This window comes from Acinonyx jubatus, chromosome A2, assembly GCF_027475565.1.
Source record: "Acinonyx jubatus isolate Ajub_Pintada_27869175 chromosome A2, VMU_Ajub_asm_v1.0, whole genome shotgun sequence".
In the NCBI taxonomy this organism is placed as follows: domain Eukaryota; kingdom Metazoa; phylum Chordata; class Mammalia; order Carnivora; family Felidae; genus Acinonyx; species Acinonyx jubatus.
Genome location: NC_069383.1, coordinates 36,861,271 through 36,874,829, shown reverse-complemented (window position 1 = coordinate 36,874,829; position 13,559 = coordinate 36,861,271). Strand labels below are relative to the sequence as shown.

The window sequence follows — 13,559 nt, the reverse complement described above, 5'->3', positions numbered from 1 at the left end:
TTGACAAGCACATTATTAAGGCTGATGTTATTTAACTTAACAATGTGCCTGTCAATTTATGGAATTTGAAAAAAGAACACGTGACTTTTTTTAAGATGCTAAAGGAAGAAATTTATAAATTTGCCCACCTTAAGGTCTTACAGGTGATTACTTCTAGACAAAAATATCTAGCAGCCTAAAAAAATACTTCACAAAAGCCATCTTGTTATAATCTTAAAAGGAGAATTCCACAAATAAGAAATGTGTTTGTGTATAAATTCCTCAAGTATGCTTCAAAAGGATAAGGTTGCTGGGGTCTTTTGTGTCCCACTTATCGAATCTTTGGTAACATCAAATTGGGTGATGAAATTTTTGGCTGTGGCTCCCATTGTAGGGTATAACATTTCACTCCATACCTCAGGAACAGTGAAACAGCAGATCCTGGGGAGTGCAGCTGGGCCAACTGCTGGAGGGAAACTAATTTCTCTCCCATTCTTGAGGACATAGCTGCCTGTGGAGGAGAATGTGAACAAGGCAGCTGACTATTTCCAGGCTTGGGAAATGGAAATTAACCCTGTCATCTAATTTTGTTTACATTTGCCTGTCTTATTTGTTTCTTTCTAATTTAGATCTACTGAGAACAGATTTGGGGGCTTGCTGGGAAGGAGTAGATATCTCAGAAGCCTGGATCATAGTAAATCAGTCAAAATGAAAGGGGAGGTATATTATTGCCTCTTCAGAGACAGTGATTCATCTATGTATCTCTTGCCAACATTTAAACTTTAAGAAGCAAGTATTTCTAGGCTTCTTTCTTTCTTTCTTTCTTTCTTTCTTTCTTTCTTTCTTTCTTTCTTTCTTTCTGGTATTTTAAAGCATTCAAACAATTAGCTAAAGTTTTTCTTTTTAAAAAAAAAACTCTTATTTTTGTATAATATGTTTTGCATTACTTATTTAAGATGAAGACTAACTAATATAATATCCCTGTGTGAACTAATGAACATTAGGTAATTACATTATCTTGGGGTGCCTGGGTGGCTCAGCTGGTTAAACATCTGACCCTTGATTGTGTCTCAAGTCATAATCTCACGGTTTGTGGGTTCAAGCCCTGCATTGGGCCCTGCATGGACAGTGCAGAGCCTGCTTGGGATTCTCTCTCCCTCTCCTCTCTTTGCCCTTCCCTGCTCACTCTCTCTCTCCAAAGAAATAAACATATACAAAAGTTACATTCTCTAGTTGAGGGGAGTAGTTATATTAGCAGTAAACATTTCCTGCATACCAGGCCCTTTACCTGTATTCTCTCAGGGAATCCACATAGCAACCCAATTAAGTAGGCACTACTATTAAGTATATAACAATCAAGGAAACTGAGACTTGAATACATTCATTGTTTGAAATACACAGCTAAAAGATACCCTGTCGAGATTTTAACTCCAATCTTTTTGATTTCTAGAGTTTTCTTGGCTTAATCACTTGTTTCTCAGTCAAAATACCAAGACAAATGTAGATCAAGACATGAACACCATACCACAAATTGGTTAGGACTGAAAAAAATCTGTCTACAATGTAATGAAGACAAAGAATTCTTAATTAAATTAAAGTAAGTGTTAAGATTCAAAGGACAGTCACATTTCCTTTAGATTTCTATACAACAGAGATCTGTTTGTCTGAAAATGTCTGTAGGAAAGCTTAAAATAACAGACAAGAGGAAAATTATGAAGATTTAAAGACAATTCTATTATTTGTGCATATTTGTTCCTATATGGAAATGGGTTCTTCTCACACAATTTTAAGTTCATGAGTTGTTCATTTCTTTTTTTTTTTTTTTTAATGTTTATTTTTGAGAGAGAGAGAGAGACGGAGTTGGGGAGAGGCAGAAAGAGAGGGAGACACAGAATCTGAAGCAGGTTCCAGGCTCTGAGCTGTCAGCACAGAGCCCTACATGGGGCTCCAACTCACAAACTGCGAGATCATAACCCAAGGCAAAGTCAGACACTCAACCAACGGAGCTACTCAGGTGCCCTGAGTTGTTCATTTCTTAATTTTCATGGTTAAATATAGCCTAGCATTTGTGAATAAATTAATGCTTACACAGGATACCACTGTTTCAGGAATGTTTTCAGATGTTCTTTTCTCTCCATATTCTTACCTGGCTGTGTGCTATGTTGTATCCCTCTCCCCTCACTCCACCCCAAGGAGGTTTGTGGTAGTGTTGTTAGTCAATTTGTAGTGATCATGTTGAGAAATGCCATACAACTTTCTCAAAGTGCAAACGAGGCAGCAATAAACTCTTCACAATTCTCAAAGCATGGCACTTGAGCCCAGAGACTTTACATGTGTACATCAGTGCAGAGATGTATAGCCTGAGGATTATGAGAAGTACTTTTTAGCATGTGGTTTCAGTTTCTTATCAAATTAAAAATTTTTTCTTCTCTGTTGGTAGAGAAGAAAAGAATGGTTAGAATGTTTAAAAAATGTAAAATAATAGTCATTTATAAAAATGAAACAATGCAGATAGCCCTGTTCCTACCCTGTCATGCCACAGTCTCATTTTTCAAAGGGAGTCTTCCTTAATGGTTCATCAGTATCCTTCTAGACTTCTTCTAAGCATAAACCAGCACAAGCTTGTTAGTTTCTTTTTATCACAAAAATGGAATCATACTGTACGTCATTTGCAACTAGTTTTCTGTTTACTCAAAGCTATGTGAGTCTCATTACTTTAATTTTTTTTTTTTTAACATTTATTGCTTATCGAGAGACAGAGCATGAGTGGGGGAGGGTCAGAGAGAGAAGGAGACACAGAATCTGAAACAGGCTCCAGGCTCTGAGTTGTCAGTACAGAGCCCGACGCGGGGCTCGAACTCACCAGCCGTGAGATCATGACCCGAGCCGAAGTCGGACACCTAACCGACTGAGCCACCCAGGTGCCCGGAGCCTCATTCCTTTAAACTCTCTTCTCTTGGGGTGCCTGGGTGGCTCAGTCGGTTAAGCGTCCGACTTCGGCTCAGGTCATGATCTCGCGGTCCGTGAGTTCGAGCCCCGCGTCGGGCTCTGTGCTGACAGCTCGGAGCCTGGAGCCTGTTTCAGGTTCTGTGTCTCCCTCTCTCTCTGACCCTCCCCCATTCCTGCTCTGTCTCTCCCTGTCTCAAAAATAAATAAACGTAAAAAAAATTAAAAAAATAAATTCTCTTCTCTCAAGGACCATATAAGCCCTTGAACCTCTAAATTGTACGTTGACCATTCTTGCTTTTTCTTGAGAAAGGGCAGTAGCAAAAGCCTTTAGTAAGTTAGATTGATGGATTAAAATTTGGAAAAATCACTGGTCTAATATTAATTACTTCAAAAATAAAGTCAGATAGTCAGGATTGTGCTATTATTCCCAAGACATTTAGCTTAGTCTGTACATGCCTGGAAATGTCATCCATTTGTTTTGTTCATCCAAAGATGTTTACTGAGCATCTGCTATATCCCAGGTGGTGGGCTAGGTCCTGCAGATTAAAGACAATTAGAACATAACGTTGCTTTCCAGGGTCTCACAATTTAAAGTAATAGTTACTTTATACTGTTTTCATTAATGGTAAATAACATATTCAAATCAATTCCAAGAATAGAGATAGATGCAGATTAGGATATGGCCAGTTAGTGCTCATCCACTGCCACAGGATGGTGTTGTATAGGAGGAACAGAAATCTGAAATTAGATCCAACAATTGGAGTGGAGCAGGTGTTGGGGTACAAAAAGAGTTGCAGGTGCTGGGAGGAAATCCAGCCTATGAGGCAAAAATGATATCTGGAATCTCTGGCAACAAGTAGGCAAACAGTCATTTCTGGAGAGTCTAACACAGTGATCAGTGAGAACGTGCAGTGAGAGATAATTCAAGATCAGTAATCTCGCATGTCCGGGCAGGCAGGCAGTTGGCATCCAAGAAATTTGCCAGCAAATCTTGAAGTGAGCAAGGCATGGTTTCAGAGCTGGATTGTAGGGGAAAGTTTAATCTTGGTCAGGTGGAAAGGGAAAACAATGGAGGGAGTGTGGCATATTTCTAGTTCTAAGAATATTTTTAAGATCAATACTGAGTCATTACAGAACAAGGCAGAAAACTGGTTAGGCAAACTGGGGCATGCATACCTCTAGGGGGAGCCTGTGGCTCTTTTCTATTATACTCTCCACTTGTCTCCAAACTCCCAGCTCCCAAACTGTTTCTTCCCCCTTAAAGAGATAAACAAGTTTAAGCGCCCTCATTAGATCATAGTACTAGAAAGTAGAACTTTGAAAAGAATTGAAAACAGAACACAGATGGGCATGGATTCTCTTGTTTATTCCTTCCAGAAAATTAGGCATGAGTTGTTCAAAGTATCTGTGGCCATTTATTTTTTCTCTCTTTAGATGCTTTTCCTCTCCCACAGGTTTGTAGTAATTCTGATTTGGAAACTACACTCCCAGTTCCTCTTACCAACAGCTGCCCCATCAGCCATGGAGAGGTACAATGGAGAATGCTTCCCATGTCTCCTTGGCTCTCTTACATCTATATCTGGGAGACATGGACTCTGGATTGGCATTTCTCTCTTTGGAGGGACACACGGTCAAACAATGGTGGGAAAACAGCTTTTTTTTCAAGTTTTGGTTCTGTGTGCTTTAGGTCATCTCTGCTTAAGAGAACAAGTTCACTCACCAGGTCCAGTCTCATTCTCTGTATTCTTTTTAAATTCTGCCCTAGAGCCTTTGCACTTAACTGTTCTGTCTGTGACGCTTCTTCCGATCAGATATATGCGTGACTCACACCTACACTTCCTTCATCTCTCTGCCCAAATGTCACCGTTTCAGAGAGCCTGTTCCTGGTCATGCTATATAAGCTCCAGGTACTCCTATATTCCTTATATAGTTTTAGTTTTCTTTGTAATACATATCACCATTTGATGTATTACGAGCCTTCTGATCTGAATATATGATCTGAACATCTGTTTTATTCGTTAGAACAGAGCTTGGTACATAGCAGGTGTTCAATAAGTACATGTTGAATGAATGAAAAAGTTTATATGTTAATAAAGAATTCATAAATATCTGTTTACAACTGGGACTACTCTCCTGGACCTCAGTCATGTAAGCCATAGAGGGTAGAAGTTAAAATGATGGGCCCTGGAGCCTGACCATCTGGGTTTGGTTTTCAGCTCTACCATATACCCATTGTTTGATCCAGTTACTTACTTTCTCTGCATCTCTGCATCTGAGTTTCTTATTTACAAAATAAATCTTTATTTTATTATAAGGATAATATTAATAGTACTTCTTAAGTATTGACGGGTAAATCATAATGTAAATGACATATACAAAGCACTTAGAATAGTACCTCATATGTAGAAGAAGTACCCAATAATTCTTAAATGTTATTATTACAATATCTACTTATCTACTTGATCTACTGGGTTGTCAAACAGGCATCTCATACTTGATATAGCCAAACCAGAACTCTTGATTTCCCACCCTGTACTTGTCTCCCCTCCAGTCTTCACCATCTCAGTAAATGACACCCTACCCATTGCTCACAAAGTTAGATGAATTATCTTTGATTCCTCCCTTTCCTGACCCACCATATCCATTGCCAAAATTGGATTAACCAAAATTAATAAAAATTTTTGTGAAGATTTTACCTTCAAAATATATACCTGCAATTCCATTACTATCACCCTAATCCAAGATCCCATGTTCTCCCCTTTTAACTATACCAGTACTCTAACCTTGTTTCTTTTTTTTTTCCTTCCTTCTCTTCCATTCTAATCCATTATCATTTAGGAGCCACAGTAATTTTTTGAAAAGACTTCCCTGTTTGTGTCTTTCAGTGATTTCTCATTGTAGAAAAAATTCCAAATCTTTACAGTAGCTGACAAGGTCCTGCCTGATTTCAAACCTACCTCATTCTCCAGCATGGTTTTGTCCCACTGTCCTCTTGACCTATAATGCTTTAGCCAGACTGGGTGCCTATTTTCTCCGTGAAACTATTTTCTACCTTTTATTGACTCAGAGCTTCTGTACTGTTTATTCCTTCCATCTGGAGTGCTGTTCCCTGAGTTCTTAAATAGTTATTTCTTTTCATTCATTCTGCACATCTTAGAGCAAATGTTACTTGTGCAGAGAGATCTTCTCACTATACTCTTGTTAAAATTCAAAAATTACATGTGCACCATTATATGATATTTTAACTCGAGTATTTTGCTTTAGTGAAATAACTATTCTTATCAGTGACTTTCAAGCTTTATTTGTTTTCTCTGGACAACCTTTTCTGTCAATAAGCTATTGAACCCTATTATGTAAAAATGATAAAATTGGGACTGCTTTGGTTGCAGTGGGATGGAGTGAGGTATGAGGAACCAGATTCCTACCTGCTTATCCTTTTTGTAGTTCCTTAGAGTAATACTGACTTTTAGGACCTCAGTTTGAAAACCAGAAGTCTGTACAATGTACACATAAGTCTTGAGGTGTGATTAGGTGATTTTTGAATAGAAAAATGACCACATAAGGCCAAAATATCTGGTCAGTGTAATGAAGTATCCAGAATAAGAATTTCTTACTACATTTTCTTATAATTTTATTCTCATGCATTTGTTCTTACAACTACTTTTTTTCTTCTTTATATATTATCTTTGGAGTTTTAGCACTAGCACCTAGTCTTGCACACATAAGGCACTCAGCAAATTATTAACTAATTGCAATGGATAGATAATAACAGACAAAGGTGAATTGTATAACTTTGGCTTTATGCTCTTTTTGTGGCCTTTACAAAAGCTCCATGTCGTAACCTCATTTCACATTTGTGCCAGTAATCTGTTCAGGTGTGTTATACTTATGACATGTCTACTGAGTACCCAGAAGAGCTAGGTGCCTTCCTGTGTCATGAGTTGTTTGTTTGTTTGTTTTTTATCTAACTATAAAAACCCTTGAAAGTAGATATTATTCTCATTTTTATATATGAAGAAAGTGAGGTTCATAGAGGCTAATTCATTAGCACCTTGCTAAATGGAAAGGATAGGATTAAAAACATGGTCTTTTTGACCTCAAAGTCCATTGTCTTTATACTCTGAAAAAGCCAAAATATAATTATCTGATCAGTACAGAAGAATCCTAAAAGAACCATGTTAGTCTTGGAAGTCAAAGGGCAAAAAGGGCACAGGTAATGTTAAAGAGAAAGTCTGATGATACCTGGTTTCTTCAAAAGACTATCTCTTTATATTAGAGTTTTAAATTATGGATTATATGTCATTAATAAAGTGACATTAAATTTTATTTCATTTAATTAAGACTTTGTTAGAGCTTAAAAGAGAGCTCTCCTCCAGCGCCTTCATTCCAAAAATGTCATTAGGATTAAAAAGTACACTCATTTTATAATTCAAGAGGCCTAGGCCCTCTGAAGTTGTATATTATCTAATTTTGCACCTCTGGTTAATGACAGAATTGAGGAAAATACTACTTAGCCATAACCAGAATGAGGTGCATTGTGGTAGATTTGTAAAAAGCAAACGATCTACTCTAATTTCTAGATTAGATCATATACAGTATCATATACAGCATCCATTTTCCTAATGAGTAGTAAATGTGAGGTAAGAAAAATAAATACATATTTTTGTAAGGCAGTAATCCAATAGATATTTAATTACTGGGGGAATGTTAAAATGCTGACAGTTCAAAAATGGAAATATAATGCAGAAAACTAATCTGACAAAAGATAACATTATCAATTAAACAGAAGTAGACTCACTAAATTTTTTCTATAAATGATTTAAAATCACACTTCATATGCCGCCATCTTCCGACCTCCCTACCTACCCTATGACCCAGCAATAGCACTGCTAGGAATTTACCCAAGGGATACAGGAGTACTGATGCATAGGGGCACTTGTACCCCAATGTTTATAGCAGCACTCTCAACAATAGCCAAATTATGGAAAGAGCCTAAATGTCCATCAACTGATGAATGGATTAAAGAAATTGTGGTTTATATACACAATGGAGTACTACGTGGCAATGAGAAAAAATGAAATATGGCCTTTTGTAGCAACGTGGATGGAACTGGAGAGTGTGATGCTAAGTGAAATAAACCATACAGAGAAAGACAGATACCATATGGTTTCACTCTTATGTGGATCTTGAGAAACTTAACAGAAACCCATGGGGGAGGGGAAGGAAAAAAAAAAAAAGCTAGAGTGGGAGAGAGCCAAAGCATAACAGACTGTTAAAAACTGAGAACAAACTGAGGGTTGATGGGGGGTGGGAGGGAGGGGAGGGTGGGTGATGGGTATTGAGGAGGGCACCTTTTGGGATGAGCACTGGGTGTTGTATGGAAACCAATTTGACAATAAATTTCATATATTGAAAAAAAATAAAATAAAATCACACTTCAAACATTGCAATAATATTTATTAAAATAATATTGGGGAGGAAAGCAGAGAACAATAATACAATGTAATAATTCAAATAGTTGAAGGTCCTTTAAAGAAAACAAGGGAACCAATTTATTTTAGTTTTTGTTTGTTTGTTTGTCTATTTATTTATTTATTTTGAGAGAGAGAATGAGAGAGAGAGAGAGAGAGTGTAAGCAAGGGTGGGGCAGAGAGAGAGGGAGAGAGAATCCCAAACAGAATCTGCACTGTCAGTACAGAGCCTGATGCAGAGCTTGAACTCATTGAACCGTGAGATCATGACCTGAGCTAAAATCCAGAGTCAGAAGCTTAAATGACTGAACCACCCAAGCACCCCAAGGGAACTATTTTAAATTAATTCTGTAATTCTTTTAACATATAATTGAGTACCATCTCTATTTCTATATCTATATACGTCTATATGAAAGTTTTACTTTATAAGGAAATTAAACTGTTCTTCATTATAGTTCATGCCAATATAGCATTATTACCTATTTTGAGAGTCATGGCACCATTATACCCTATTGTTATGAACCCTAGAAGTAGGTACTAAGCATTAACCTGTTTTCTTTTAGTAAGTGAGAAAATAAAGGAAATATTTAGTCAATTATAAATTAAATAATCCATAATTCATAATGATGTTAACAATAAAATTGTTAAGATAAATAAAAACTATAAAGAAGAATAAAGGAGAAGTTGATTCTAAGGGGAAGCTTGATGGATTCATAGTGAGGATGAACTTGGGGAGGGTGAGAGGCAAGGGAATATTGACTCTAGTTTTGAGGTTTCAAGAATAGATGTCTGGGATAAATGTGATCATAAAAAGGGAGACTGAGGACAAGTGCAGGTTTTGGAAGGAAGGCGATGGGATCAGTGTAGACATGTCGATTCTGTGTAAAAGTGTGACATCCAAATGGAAATGTTCGGTTAGAAGTATGGAATATAGTAGGACAGGAGATTTGAGAATTACAAACACAGAAATGAAAAAGAAAGTGGGGATGAATTTTAAGGAAAATCTTAATTTGGGGGATGGAGTAGAAAGAGGACCATAAAAATAGGTATGGGGGTATTTTGAATAGAACATTAAAGGTGACAGTATAAAACAGGCTTAAAGTGAGAACCAATCAGAAGAGTTTGGAGTCACATAGGATAAAGGGGGAGGGCATTCACAGAGGAATTGGTAAAATCTGAAGCAAAAAAGTGAACTAGTGCTTCAAAAATGTACTAATTAAGATGGGAAGGCATCACATAGTATTTGGAACCAGGAAGACTTGCTAGCTAAATGACTTTACTATTTACTAGCTAAATGACTTTAATCTTACTTGGCTGTTTTTACTTATCTGTAAAATAGTGGCAATATATACTTCTTAGGATTATTGTTGACATTAGAGGTAATATAATGTATCTGCATATAATTGGCATGTAATAAAACATAACTGAAATTTTTTTGACTTCTAGAAAAGTTTCAGACTGTTTTAAGCAACCTAAACTATAAGGATAAAGTATTTTGGTTTCTTTCTTTTTCTTTCTTTCTTCCTTTCCTTTCCTTTCCTTTCCTTTCCTTTCCTTTCCTTTCCTTTCCTTTCCTTTCCTTTCCTTTCCTTCCTTCTCTCTTTCTTTCTCCCCTTCCTTCCTTCCTTCCTTCCTTCCTTCCTTCCTTCCTTCCTTCCTTCCTTCCTTCCTTCCTTCCTTCTTCTTACATAACAATTTAGGTGAGGAAACAGACCTGATAATTTGAAGAGAAATAATAGTAATTCCATAAGGAGAACACTGTTGTAGACACTTATTTCTTCCTCCTTGACAGAACTACAATTTTCTTTGGATATGCTCCATGAAGCCCATGCTCCTGAGGGGAAGTTGACTTCACCCCAACCAAACTTGGGTCTTGTTTGTCTAAGTTAGAGACTCCCAAATTTCTTGATTCCCAGGGCCCTTAGTATCTAAGTAATTTTATCATAATGTCTCTAGGCAGAAAACAATATCTCACAGCTCCAAGCACAGCTTCTTCAACCTGGAATCAGATTATATATCACCACCTTCATTACGTCAGCTGTATTGATTTTCATGCCATACTTGTTTTTCTTACAACAGTAACTGCTAAGAACCCAGCTTCTCAAAGATATGACATCATTGAAAAGAATGTAATGGGATGTAATGTTGAACTAGTGAATTACCTTGAGCTAACAGTTTATGTGGTGTCCTGCAGATGTTGAGTATCCCTGTATTGCTATCAAAAATATGAAATATATTGTAGTACCCTTTTGGGTTTACTCTTTCACACAGTTTTGGAACACTCATGTCTATGTGTAATTCTGTACTCTTTGCTAAGGATTGGTTCAGGAGGAGGTATGTGGTCTAACTTCAGCAACTAAGGCAGAAATAATGACCTTTTAAAAAATGTAGATTTAAATTATTATTCATGTGTGGTGAGGCCAACAGATTGTTGAAAAGATAGTTTATTTTACAGATACCAAGAGGAGGGGGCACACACTGCCATGGGGGACCACATGGGGAAAGCACCAGGTTTGGTCAGGCAGAGGGAATGAGGGGGAAAATGTGAGCAAGATCCTTTATTGTGATTTCCATATGGAGGAACAGACAAGGCAGTATAAGCAGGTTTAGGATTGGCCAGTTTGAATAATTTTAGTGGGTGCTAGGGCATTAGGGTCTATCCTCAGTTGTCCTGTAGCAGCCCTGGGGTGATTAGGGCAGGGGAATAATGGCCTTGAATGGAAGAGCTTAGTAAAAGAGGTGATTGAGGGTAGGGGTTAGGATTGGTTGGTTTGTATGTAAAAAGTACTTGCAGGCCAGTCTTCTGCTACCTTCAGGAATTAGCTGGTACCCTCCAAGGTCAGCATTGTGTCAGATGGCAAAGCATCAAAAACACATGATTAATAAAATGACAAGGCATCTGAATGCTTTTTCCTGGTGCTTCTGGTACAGTTGTGGAAGTGTTGCCCTTTCTCTGTCTTTGGAGATGTGAGAATTAGAACTGGTGCCACAGTCTTGCTACCATCCTGAGGATGAAGCTGGGTCAGGAAGGCAGGTGGATATAAGAGCATCGCAACACAACAGGTTGGAGTAATTTATGTTTAGTTTATCCTGACCCTTGTCAGTCTTTAGACCTTTACGTATGTGAACTAATACATTTTCTCATTGTATAAGTCAGTTTATTGTTGCTATTTGTTATTGTTGTTGTTTTTAGATTTCCTGTTACTCTTACCTGTGCTGTTTTAACATTTACAAAACCACCATGTGAAAACCCACAGGATCTCTTTGGAGGGGATTAATTTTCCATAGGAAAGGAGAAATTTTCCAAGTCTGTTTTTGATGATATTAAGATGTGTTACTGAGGTTTGCTGAATGTCTGCCTTCATAGCATAAAGGGAGAATGCAAGGCTTTTTAGTCGCATTTGCATTCAATAGATGACTGAGTTTGCTGACCTAAGTATCACATCTTTTTTCAAAAATCATTCTGAAATTTCTAAACACTGCTGGATAGGAGAAAGTTATGTAGTATTTCTATAATAATGTCTCATTTTCAATATTTCATACTAGGGTAATGAAAATTCACATGGAGATGAAAAATAACTTACAGGTTTTAGTGTAGGAAAACTATTATTTTCTTGTGGAGAGGTGGCTACCAGGGGACAATCTGAATCAAACCCATTTGTTCAGTTTATACATATATATATATATATATATATATATATGTGTATATATACACACACACACACACACACATATATATACACACACACTATATATATATATGTATGTATATATGTATATATATATACACACACACACATATATACACACACACTATATATATATATGTATGTATATATGTATATATAAACATATATATATACATATATACATACACACATATATATATATAGTGTGTGTATATAAACATATATAAACATATATAAACATATATATATACATATATATAGTGTGTGTATATATATATGTGTGTGTGTGTGTGTGTGTGTGTGTGTATATATATATATATATATATATATATATGATAATAGTATTCCCCTACCCCAAGATTCAACAATTATGCTAAGTAGCTTACCTAGAAGTGTGTATATGTGTGAATTTGTATGTGTATATACACATAAACACTTTAATTTTTATTGACATATAGTTGATACACAATGTTATATTAGTTTCAGGTGTACGACATAGTGATTTTACAAGTCTATATGTTATGCTATGCTCACCTCAAGTGTAATTACCATGTATCACTATGCAATGATTACAATACCATTGACTATATTCCCTATGCTGTACTTTTATCCCAGGTGACTTATTCCATAACTAGAAGCTTGTATCACCCACTTTCCTTCACCCATTTGCCCATCCCTTACTCTCCTCCCCTCTGGCAACCATCATTTTATTCTCTGTATTCATAGGTCTGTTTCTGCTTTTTTGTTTATTCCTTTGTTTTGTTTTTTTAGATTCCATGTATCAGTGAAATCATATGGTATTTGTCTTTCTCTGACTTAGTTCACTTAGTATAATACCCTTCAGGTCCTTCCACATTATCACAATATCTATACTACATCTTCTTTTTTCATTCTTCTATTGATGGAGACTTGAGTTGCTTCTGTATCTTGGTCACTGTAAATAAACCTAGTGGTGTGTATATGTTTTCAAATTCGTGTTTTCATTTTATTTGGGTAAATACCCAGTAGTGAAACATTTGGACTATATGATATTACTATTTTTAATTTAAAAACTTAATTTTATTTAATTAATGAATGCACATTGTTTTATTAAAAATCAAATAATACCAAAAGTGATTATAATGAAAAATGGTATATGCCTTTACTTCCATCCAATTTCAGTTTTCACGGTTAACAGCTTTTAGCTCTTTCTTCCTGTGATGTCCATCTTTTTCTGTATAATGTTTTTACTGTTTTGTTGTTTGGTGATTTTGTTTTAGTTGTTATGCAGTGACAATTTTTTATTATTTGTATGTTTAACTTCCTTGGACTTCCACCTCCCTTTCCCTGTCCTCCTAATGCAGTTCTTACATTCATTTGAGTAGAAGCAGTAATCCGTGTTTATGTCATTATGACAATGTAAATACTGTTTGTTGAGTTAAGAACTATAGTAAAGTTGCACTAATAGTTGCTTTATTTTTATTTGCCTAAT

The 13,559-nt window shown here is 36.3% G+C and overlaps 1 long non-coding RNA gene across 2 annotated transcripts in view; it reads left to right on the top strand.

Moving 5' to 3' along the window:
- The window catches only part of LOC113604116 (uncharacterized), a 426,541-nt gene that overhangs the window by 46,994 nt on the left and 365,988 nt on the right, over positions 1-13,559 (top strand). The window lies entirely within an intron of this gene.